Source organism: Schistocerca gregaria, chromosome 4, assembly GCF_023897955.1.
Source record: "Schistocerca gregaria isolate iqSchGreg1 chromosome 4, iqSchGreg1.2, whole genome shotgun sequence".
NCBI classification, from domain to species: domain Eukaryota; kingdom Metazoa; phylum Arthropoda; class Insecta; order Orthoptera; family Acrididae; genus Schistocerca; species Schistocerca gregaria.
In genome coordinates, this window is record NC_064923.1 from 449,334,578 (window position 1) to 449,346,987 (window position 12,410).

Consider the following 12,410-nt stretch of genomic DNA (forward strand, 5'->3'; position numbering starts at 1 on the left):
CAACATCCAAGATGACATACTGGTCTTACCTACTAAGAAATCCTTAACCCAGTCAGAAATTACTTGATACCCCAACAATAGTACTTTTGATACTGAGCACAGGGGAGGAAATGAGTCAAATGCTATTTGGAAGTCAAGAAATCCTGTACTTCCCTGGCTGCCTTGATCCATGGCTTTCAGGATGTTGTGTGAGAAAAGTGCGAGTTCGGTTTCACAAGACTGATGTTTTCAGAACCTTTTTAGGGTGGCATGCAGGAGGTCATTCTGTTTGGGATACCTCATTGCATTTGAGCTCAGCATATGGGACAGTAGTTTTGTGGACCACGTATGCTATCCTCCTTGTGAAACGGTGTGACTCGTTCTTTTTAACTGAGTTGCAAATTCAGTATAGAATCTGATAGGAATCCTGGCCCAGGAGCTTTGTTCAGTTTCAGGAGTTTCAGTGGTTACCCAATGGAAATGATATTAACAACTCGCTTTATTTGTTCATGAGACTCATAAAATATTAGATACAGGCTCCAGGTAAATGCCATTTCCCTTGACTTCCGGAAGGCGTTCGATACAGTTCCGCACTGTTGCCTGATAAACAAAGTAAGAGCCTATGGAATATCAGACCATCTGTGTGGCTGGATTGAAGAGTTTTTTGCAAACAGAACACAGCACGTTATTCTCAATGGAGAGACATCTACAGACGTTAAAGTAACCTCTAGCGTGCCACAGGGGAGTGTTATGGGACCATTGCTTTTCACAATATATATAAAAATGACCTAGTAGATAGTATCGAAAGTTCCATGCGGCTTTTCGTGGATGATGCTGTAGTATACAGAGAAGTTGCAGCATTAGAAAATTGCAGCGAAATGCAGGAAGACCTGCAGCGGATAGGCACTTGGTGCAGGGAGTGGCAACTGACCCTTAACATAGACATATGTAATGTATTGCGAATACATAGAAAGAAGGATCCTTTATTGAATGATTATATGATAGCGGAACAAACACTGGTAGCAGTTGCTTCTGTAAAATATTTGGGAGTATGCGTGCAGAACGATTTGAAGTGGAATGATCATATAAAATTAATTGTTGGTAAGGCGGGTGCTAAGTTGAGATTCATTGGGAGCGTCCTTAGAAAATGTAGTCCTTCAACAAAGGAGGTGACTTTGTTGACCTGTACTTGAGTATTGCTCATCAGTGTGGGATCTGTACCAGGTCGGGTTGACAGAGGAGATAGAGAAGATCCAAAGAAGAGCGGCACGTTTTGTCACAGGGTTATTTGGTAAGCGTGTTTAGCAAACTCAAGTGGCAGACTCTGCAAGAGAGACGCTGTGCATCGCAGTGTAGCTTGCTGTCCAGGTTTCTGGATGAGGTATTGAATATATTGCTTCCCCCTACTTATACCTTCCGAAGAGATCACAAATGTAAAATTAGAGAGATTCAAGCGCGGACGGAAGCTTTCTGGCAGTCGTTCTTCCCACGAACCAATCACGACTGGAACAGGAGAGGGAGGTAATGACAGTGGCATGTAAAGTGCCCTCCGCCACACACCGTTGGGTGGCTTACGGAGTATAAATGTAGATACTAATATATAATTCACTCATATTTGCAATGGTGCAAGAATTAAATTGTGGCAATACTCCTGCATTTTTGGAAAATTTGAAAACAGGGTTCAGTAGTTTTGCTTTTGCTTTGCTACCTTCAGTTTGAGATCCTATCTAGTCCACGAGTATTTGGTACCAACTTATGTGCCACTAACAGCCTTTACAAATAACCAGAATTTCTTTGGGTTTTTTGATACACTCCTGGAAATTGAAATAAGAACACCGTGAATTCATTGTCCCAGGAAGGGGAAACTTTATTGACACATTCCTGGGGTCAGATACATCACATGATCACACTGACAGAACCTCAGGCACATAGACACAGGCAACAGAGCATGCACAATGTCGGCACTAGTACAGTGTATATCCACCTTTCGCAGCAATGCAGGCTGCTATTCTCCCATGGAGACGATCGTAGAGATGCTGGATGTAGTCCTGTGGAACGGCTTGCCATGCCATTTCCACCTGGCGCATCAGTTGGACCAGCGTTCGTGCTAGACGTGCAGACCGCGTGAGACGACGCTTCATCTAGTCCCAAACATGCTCAATGGGGGACAGATCCGGAGATCTTGCTGGCCAGGGTAGTTGACTTACACCTTCTAGAGCACGTTGGGTGGCACGGGATACATGCGGACGTGCATTGTTCTGTTGGAACAGCAAGTTCCCTTGCCGGTCTAGCAATGGTGGAACGATGGGTTCGATGACGGTTTGGATGTACTGTGCACTATTCAGTGTCTCCTCGACGATCACCAGAGGTGTACGGCCAGTGTAGGAGATCGCTCCCCACACCATGATGCCGGGTGTTGGCCCTGTGTGCCTCGGTCGTATGCAGTCCTGATTGTGGCGCTCACCTGCACGGCGCCAAACACACATACGACCATCATTGGCACCAAGGCAGAAGAGACTCTCATCGCTGAAGACGACACATCTCCATTCGTCCCTCCATTCACGCCTGTCGCGACACCACTGGAGGCGGGCTGCACGATGTTGGGGCATGAGTGGAAGACGTCCTAACGGTGTGCGGGACCGTAGCCCAGCTTCATGGAGACAGTTGCAAATGGTCCTCGCCGATACCCCAGGAGCGACAGTGTCCCTAATTTGCTGGGAAGTGGCGGTGCGGTCCCCTACGGCACTGCGTAGGATCCTACGGTCTTGGCGTGCATCCGTGCGTCGCTGCGGTCCGGTCCCAGGTCAACGGGCACGTGCACCTTCCGCCGACCACTGGCGACAACATCGATGTACTGTGGAGACCTCACGCCCCACGTGTTGAGCAATTCGACGGTACGTCCACCCGGCCTTCCGCATGCCCACTATACGCCCTCGCTCAAAGTCCGTCAACTGCACATACGGTTCACGTCCACGCTGTCGCGGCATGCTACCAGTGTTAAAGACTGCGATGGGGCTCCGTATGCCACGGCAAACTGGGTGACACTGACGGCGGCGGTGCACAAATGCTGCGCAGCTAGCGCCATTCGACGGCCAACACCGCGGTTCCTGGTGTGTCCACTGTGCCGTGCGTGTGATCATTGCTTGTACAGCCCTCTCGCAGTGTCCAGAGCAAGTATGGTGGGTCTGACACACCGGTGTCAATGTGTTCTTTTTTCCATTACCAGGAGTGTACATCTTTTGGTAATATTCTTCAACAGTGGTGACTGAAGGCTTTACAAATTGCCCTCTTGATAGCCAAATTCATTTCATCCAGATCTTTATCTTCACCTTTGCTTTATTTTACATCCATTACACAGTAGTCGCTGTTTGCTTATGGTGACTATATACAATGGAGGGTCCCTCCCATCATGAACTGTTAAACTGGGTACACATCTAGCAAATGCTTGGTCAACTATTCTTTTAAACTTGAGCCGTAGTTCGTCACACTTCTGTCCAAAACTGAATGTTTCATGCTCCTCATTGAGATACAACACTACTGCCTCTTTATGTGGTTTGCAGAAAATACAAATCTTTCTACTTGCTTTATATGCACTTTGTACTGTGATAATCACTGTTGTTACAACAGCCTTACTATCACTTACATGAGTTTCAACATGGACATTCTCATAGAGGTGAGGTATATGTTTTGCTATTTGATCCAATACATTTCTATCATGAGTAGACTTGAATCTATTTGTTATAAGTAGTTTTCAGAGAAGGCATTCAGTAATATTTCACAGGAAGGTTGACACACACTCTGCTAACAGAACTATGATTGTCCCAATTGATTGTTGGATGATTAAAGTCTTCTCCAGTGTAACAGTATAATTGGGGAACTTAATGTACTAGTAAACTTCAGTTTTCTCTTCAACTTTTGGTTACAACTGGGGATGAGTCTGGGGATCGATAGATTCAGTTATATATAAGTTTATGCCCACACTTGACACTAAGCCTTGGCCAAAAAGTCTCGTATGCAGCTTCAATTTCTATCTCAGTGGACTTTAATTTCTTGCCTACTGTGACACCACCTCAATTTCCCATTATCCATGCTTTAGATATATACTTTAATTTCCCTCAAACTCTCACGGCTGTCAATTTAACCAGTTTCCTGTACCTAGTATTAAGTGAGCTCTACTGCTGTCTAGGAGCATTTCAAACTCTGTGGCTCTGTTACAAATGCTTCAGGAGTTAATCATTGAGATATTAATACTCTTGCCTGTGGGTGGTGGGTTACTTCTTTTAATCTTACACTGGTACTAGTAGGTCTCCTACATCTACATCCTACTGGATGGAGAGTCATCTGTGCTGAAGAATGCTTTGTGAGTACCCCACACATCTGGGCAGCAGCCAATGATGTACAGTCTTCTCATCACCAATTTACTGCTCCAACTCTAAGAAGTCACTGCCCAGCTTGACGTAGAACCTTTGAAGTCTCTGGTTCAGACCTTCCACTTGACTCAGAACTAGGGGCCATAGTGAGTTTTGTCAAAATTCTGTGAGCAAGGCTGGTCTTCTCAACCCTCTCCGCCAGTTGCTAGAATGACACAAATATATGTTGTCAGAGCCCAGACAACAGGCATTGGATATTCTAACAAGCATCACAGTCTGCACCTGGTTACAATTTTTTCCCTCAATGACTGCCAGAACAGCCTCTCCAGGATGTTGAAATGTGGCCCCCAGGCTCATATGCTGAGTGCACTTGGTATTCTTTCCATCCCTTGCTGTAATTTCCCTAAGGGGTATGATGGACCTGCAGATGATTAACTGACAACTATCCTTTTGTGCTTGCCTCTTGTCTTGACACTGGACACAGCATGTTTCCCAACAGGTGAATTGTATTTCACTGGCTTAATTTCAGATTCAGTGGAAGAAAGCCCCTCAGACTTGTTGCTTTGGGGGCTGGGTACAATTTTCTGAATTCTCCCTGTCCCTGTGTCCCCTATACCAGTCATCTAGACCTACATTAACAAGCCACTCATAATCAAATTGATGAGTAGTGACAGATCCTGTGTTTCCAGCAGAGGAGGCAGTATCTGCAGGTCATGGTAGTACTTGAGGTACTTTTGGTCTGTATGGTACAAAACTCTTAGTGGCCTATCAAACAGACCCATTTGCAACAGCTTCCAATTGCAGGACAGTAGTATGGGTGATTTCCACTTACTTATGAGCATCAACTAACTCTTCTGATGCCTGAGAATGTCAGGTATGTTATGACCCTTGCACACAGTCTCCTTCAAGGAGGAAGTAATTTATGAGGCTCTCTGGTAGTTATTAATATACCTTCTTTTAGGGTTCTGTGCCTCAGTTGGTAAAAACAGAACCCTTATAGGATCACCCTATTGTCCGTCTGTCCAACCGTTAAAAACCTTTTTTCCCCGGAAGGAGTTGGAGTATCAAACTGACATTTGTCACATACTGAAGTTTGTGGCCTCTTGGTGGTGTAAAAAGTAGAAGCTTCTAACCCAATGCAATTAAAAGATACAGCCATTCCTGTCGCATATTTCAATATTCACGAACTCACTCATCAAAAGCTATAGAGTACGTCCCATTCACTTAGAATCATGAAGTTTGGCAAAAAGGAACGTTACACAGAACAACCAAAGGGAAAAATCTGAAAACTATGAATTTGTAACTATAAAAAAATGCTTTCGTCATTTGTTATACGACTAGAATGTGAATGCTTGTTTCATATATATCTACATGTGGTAATTGCTGCTGGGTATCTGATGACAGATAAATTTTGAAATGCATCATGTTAGTAATAAACTCATTCCTTGCTGGATGTTTGACTCCTATCATTGTGAACCAGTCAGTCTGAATGAAGAACAACAAATTATTTCAATAGTTGTTCCCTTTCTCCTGCATGACTTTGTCACATTTATATTATTGAAAATAAAAACATTCTCAAAAATATTGGAATACCTGGGACTGATATCTTGCCAGTACCAATGTCAATAACAGGTAAAAACCATTGAGATTCTCAATTCCCGGAATGGATTCTATATACATGATTACGTTTATATGGAACACTCAGTGCACTAGTCCTACTCGCACCTGGCCAATTATCTGTAAATGGGTCTGAGAATAGCATATTTCAGTTTGTACGAAAATATTCTCTCTGATAGTGATGTACTACGTATGTGACTGAGTACACTGCATAGAAGTGAAGAACAAGATTTTAGAACTGTACTTGAGATATTATCAACCCTGAGACACATTTTGGTTTTGAGAAAATTAATTAAATTTGAAGGGTCTCAGCATGAGGTTCTTCATGATTGTGCTATACCACACAGCTTCATTTGTTTGCCTCTGGCACCTCAATTGTTGGTGAAAATGGCCTACTACCGTAAATGTAAAGAAGAAAAGACTGAGCAGCTGAGTGTGTTTGTGGTGGCCACAGTACATTATCCATATTTAATTTTAACATTCATTAGGTTATTGGTACTTGTCGGAGCCCCACAGGCATGTTTGTTACATTTAATTGCCACATTTCAGTGTATCTATTCTTTCCTCTTCTTGTCTTATCAGTTGAATGTATGAATGAGAGTTTGCAAGGATTTCAGTGTGTAGATCCATGGGAGTGTAGTAGTCTGCCACTATATCAGGATAGCCAACTGTAGGAAACACGTACCAGGTAGCAAAGACGTTTCTGTTTGTCTTGGATGAACCTTTTGTATAGGTTGCTACCACAATATGGATTCCTCTGGTCACTTCCGTTGGTTTCAGCTGGAGAGTGAATGCTCGTGGGGTGAATGCTCGTGGAGTGATCCATGGGAGGCAACAAAAACCAGAATTGATCAGCCCAGGCTTTGAGACGAATTCCGTTCTTATCATTACTGAACACTTCAAATCACCTGACAGTGAGGAAATGTTTATGGTTGAAAACGTACATTTCCTCTCTCAGCGAAATCCCGCAAAAATTACCATGTTGCACTTGTCCACGCTCCACTTTGCTTTAGTTCCCGAGGTAAAAGTCGTCCTCATGGCCCGAGTCTCTGTCCTCATTGTGTCGCTTGTCTTTTTTATTGTTCTTTTCCCTTGCTTCATTACCTTCGAGCTGAGTCTCTAGTAAAGATATGTGCTCATTTAATCCTCAGTAGCCCCTCTTTGTCTCCTGTTGACTTCACACTGCCCTAGTTCAAATCTTAACAGGGACCACACTTCCTCTGTCTCATTTTCTGGTGTTGGCAAGGTTTGTTCTCTCTCTGCAGATGCACTTATGTGACTTGTGTTCTCCGTAAGTTTTCCTAGGTTGTGCTTCATCTTGGAGATTTCCTCCTCGCAATTTAGTTTGAGTTGTAGGCAATGATTTTTGAGCGTAGAGACAGCCGCAATGTTGTTATCTATCCTAGCATTAGCGGACCTATCACCCTCGAGCTTTCCAGCAATGCTAACACTTCTTTGCGTTCATGTTGACACTGTTCCTTAAGAGCCTGGAAATCCTGCTCTATTCAGTTGCTGCATTGTTCGCTCACCTTTATCAGGCATTCCTGAGTCGCTTCTATTGTGTGGAGATGCTGTTCAATGCATTCAAACCTTGGCCCAAGTTCTTTAACACTTACAGTGCTAATGTAGTTTGTAGTTGCCATCACCTGTGGACTGGGTAAAATCAGTGTTCTTCTGTAATTTCTTACTACTGCACAGCTCACTGTTATTGGAATTCCAAAACATTTGTATGGTTATTGGACTTTTTACATTAAGTACTCAAATTTTGGGGTCAATAATTTAAAGTTTGAAGGCACCAATGAAATTGCAAGACAGTGATATTTATTACTGGAAAAAAAAATTGAAAAAGAATTACAGTACTGTTATATACAACGAAACATGTTATTATCCTTTAAAATATTTACAAAACATTTGAAATATAGAAAAATAACAATAAACGTAGGTTCAGTACACAGTTTAGTGTTCACAGTGGACAACAGTGTGATAAACTTTGAAGCAAGGGGAGATACACAACCTGACATTACATTCGGTGCACTCATATGAGGTGTCCTTTCTTCCAGCCTTCCCTGTTGAACATTTCTCCTTTTCGCTACAGGAGACACACCTCCCTTGTCCTTTTTTCTTTCCTTCTGCAATGTTGACACAATTAGGAAAGTGTTTTTCTGAGAGTTGTGCTAATTTTGATGATCCACGTGGAAAGCTCTCTGTTGAATACCCAGCAGACAACATCAATCATGCACATACTTCTTGAATAAAATGAGAGGTGGCAAAGTTTTTTCTTTTTGATTATGTTATGTAGTATGCAGGCATTTGATACTACCATTATTATGCACTGTACAGCTAATTTCCTCCACCACTTCACAGTATTGTGATCCAGAGCCCCATACAATAGTCACTGGTCAAATAGGTCTGCCCCAGCTTTGCTTTTATTATAGTCAACAACTGCTGCAGGTTTCAGTTTCTCTGTTGCTCTTCTTGTTCTGATACTCTGCATTGTAGCTGTGTGCCTTGTGCTGATCATTCAGACGAGATGAGTGCAAGGCGAGTACATTCCCTTTGGGACGGACCTGTTTTTCATCACTGCCCCATAAGACCAGTATTATCATCAGCTAACTGAACACTTGTGTAGAAACAATCAACATACAGTGTACCCTTTACCCAGAAGTTTATTGGCCAAACACTTCACGACACTAGAAGCACTGTTGTCTACAGTCTCATCTCTTCCATAGTATTCCTCAAAATTCCAGATGTATCCTGTTCTGGATTCAGCCAAAATGTGCAGCTTCAAACCATAATTGTTTGGTTTATTGGCTATATAAACCTTGAAGCCTACGCTTCTTCTGTAGGGACAAATTCCGTCATTGACTGTTATTGTTTTCCCAGAATAATATGTATTTTAGAAATTCTCTCTCAATGAATTGAGGAGAGGTCTAAATTCTAAAGTGCATCAAAACCTGGTTCACCTTTCTTTTTTTACTTTTTTATCATTGAGGTGAAATATAGATAAAATGTTTATAAATACAGAGGGGCCCAAAATTTATCCACTGTTTAAAAGCCCATAACTGGCAAACTAGTTGAGAGAGTTGTCTCATCTTTGGTAGTGTAATAGTTTGTAGTGCCAGCAATCGCCACACAAGTGTTGTATTGCGTTTTGTTTTGTCAGATGACAGTCACCAGATAGTCAGTGTTTTGTTCTTAGTTGCACCTAGTTGCTTGAGTAAACTTAGCTGGCAGAAGGCTTACATTCGATGAAAAGAGGTCAGTTTGGAAGTGGTATTTTAAGTACGTAAATATTAATGAGGTTCAGCGGCAATGGCGAAATGAGTATCAAATAGAGCCACCAACACGTTTAACGATTCGTCACATTCGAGACAAATTTGAAGCCGAAGGCTGAGTCAAAGAAGTACACAAACAACGATCTGGACGACCTGTAACAGTAACAAGTCCAGCTAACTCCCGTTGTGTGTTACAACAATTGCACTCGCTCACCACAGAAGTCTGTGAGACAGTGTGCCCATGAAACTGGAGTAGTTGCTCAAGTGTTTGGCGAATTTTGCAAGTGGCAAAGTGGAAGTGCTACATCTCATGATTGCTACATGCAATGAACAAGGACGACACAGATCGTAGAATGCAGTACTGCGAGTGGTTCACTATAATGGTGCGCAAACATGAAGAGTTTGCAGAGATGATTGTGTGGTCTGATGAGGCACAGTTCAAACTCAATGGTACAGTAAATCGCTACAACTGCATCTACTGGGCCACCGAAAATCCAAACGTTCATGTAGACAAAGCCGTGAATTTGTTACCGGTGAGGTGTACCTTCAGACATACATTTTACCTGCCATCCGAGACTTGTATGGAGACGGAAGAGTTTACTTTCAACAAGATGGTGTCCCAGCCCACTACCAAAATCATGTTAGGACATATCTCAACGAAAATCTATCTGGAAGATGGATAGGCCGTAGAGGTTCTGTGGAGTATCCACCACATTCCCCAGACCTAACTCCTCTGGACTTATACCTGTGGGGAACACTAAAGGATTGACAAAAACCACGCACATTGGATGAACTTCGATAATCCATCGTCCATTCATGTGCATATATCCAACTGAACATGTTTGCAGTCAGTAGTTTGTGCTGCAGTGCAGCGGCATTGTTTGTGTGTGGATGTTAATGGTGACCATTTCAAACACCTACAGTGATATCTTTAAGTTGGACTTTCAGCTACACTTTCACCAAAAATGAAACAACTCCATCAATTAGTTTGCAAGTTATGGACTTTTAAACAGTGGATACATTTTTTGGAGCCCTCTGTATATCTCTTGACAAAACACTGGGACAAAAATTACAGCTTACGACAGGATCAGTACTTCAGTGGGTCTTCATGTTTGGCCTCTCACTTATTGCCAGATGCAGCAAGGAATTTTTTTCGTATCTGCAATTGTTATAGTTTTCCACTGTTTTAACATAGAATATATCTAAAGTATCACTCGATTCATCAATAGATATATTCTGTACCAATCTATGAGGTCCTGTGTATACAGCTACGTCAGGAATTTCATGATCATCTGTCCAGTCACCATCAAAGTAACTTCTACTTCTTTTTCTACTTTGAGTATTCATAAATGTAGAAGGCAAAACATGATCTGATTCATTTCCTGAAGTACCTGCAGGAGCATAATACATAATATAAAATTCTGGGAAGCCATTTGCAGCGACTAAATCTGAAACACTTACAACAATTTTCAGATGACATATAATCCGAATCGTCATCAGACAGCCCTATTTCACCACCTGAAAACTCATCAAGGACTTCATAAATCATTTGCTCCAAATGTTTATCCTGTTCACTGCACATATCAAAATGAAAATCAACACAAAAACACTCAAAATGAAGGAAACTGAGAAGATGCCAACTCCAGACAATGTCTACAAAGTAAGCTACAATGACAAAGTCTTTCATAAACACAAAGTATTCCACTGAGTTCACTGCTGCCATCTAGCACTCGCGGTTCAAACTGCGAAGCCTGCAGACCACTCAGACTTCATAGAAGTCGTAAATATATGTTTGACACCACAGAGAAACATTGTAACTGCCGAGATGTAATATTATGTCGGCTACACAATTCTGTTTCCTTCTGAAGACATAATATTACATCGGCCACACGCTACATGTTAATGTTTGTTGTCACATCTCGTAATTTGACTTGTACATTAGCCAGTTGCTTGGAATTCGCCATCATGTGCGCTCCAAAGTCTTCTTTGATAGTGGAAATCCACACCTCTAATCGGTTATTATTCGCAGTCATCTGTGCCCCTAAATTTTCAACCATGTGCGCTTTGGTAGCGATCATTAGCACATCAAATTGTGCCATGAACTGTGCCCATTCAGGTAAACATGGCACATGGTTCGTTGCTATACTGTTGGCGGACCCAGCAAATATATTGTCTGCACTCTGGAAACTCTGTGTGGCACATTGTTGTGCACTTTGTGACCGTATATTTCCAGTGGCACTACTGAAGTCTGGTGCACAGAACGAGTCGTTTAATTCGCTAACACTTTTGGGAAGGGGGAAAATAGTTTAGTTCATTTGCGATGTTTTCCAGTTCCCTATGTGAAATTTCTCTGGAAGGCACGGTATTTTCTGTTTCGTTGCATCTCAAGTTGCCCTTAGAGCGGCTACGTGTGTCTATTGTTTCTAGCTGACTAACTTCGCACCAGTCACTTACTACAAGAATACTGCTTGGTATGCAAAAAGTCTCGTACGCTCCTAGCACCAAACTTACTGTACGTTACACGTAGACGAGAACGATATTGCAACAGCCTAACACAAGTAACATCTTTCGCATGCAAAACAATGACAAATTACCTGTACGTACTTAAAATACGTCCCTGGAAATTGATATTGTCACATGATCCTACTATCGGGCTATGAATTAACACACCAAAAATACAAACACAAAATCAGAAATAAAACGAAAGAACAATGCCGTATAGATCACAAACGCTGTTCCCACACTGATACTTGAAACCATGCAGAAATTGTTCAAGTGCTAAAGGGATAAAATTTTGAATAGTTAGTGCATTGATACATTCTACGGAACCTGACGTTTTCGCAGAAAATCCTAGGAAGAGCACACTCAGAGATCAGGGTCGCCATATGAAAGGTATCTTTACTATTAAGGGGTATCTTTACAATTAATCTCAATATGGGGGTAAATTGTGGCCTCAATACAACTGTTGTGAAAACGCAATGATGTAGGATGCACTGTACATCACAGCTGGATGAAGCATGGAATAGAATTTTAGCAGTGGGATTGTAAACAAAAATTCTGGCAAAAGATGTTTTATTAGATACGTAAATTTAATGACAGTGTATAGTGAATAAGATGATGGTCGCTGTTGCCTGCAAACTATTACATCGTGTATTAATTAATCCTAGAA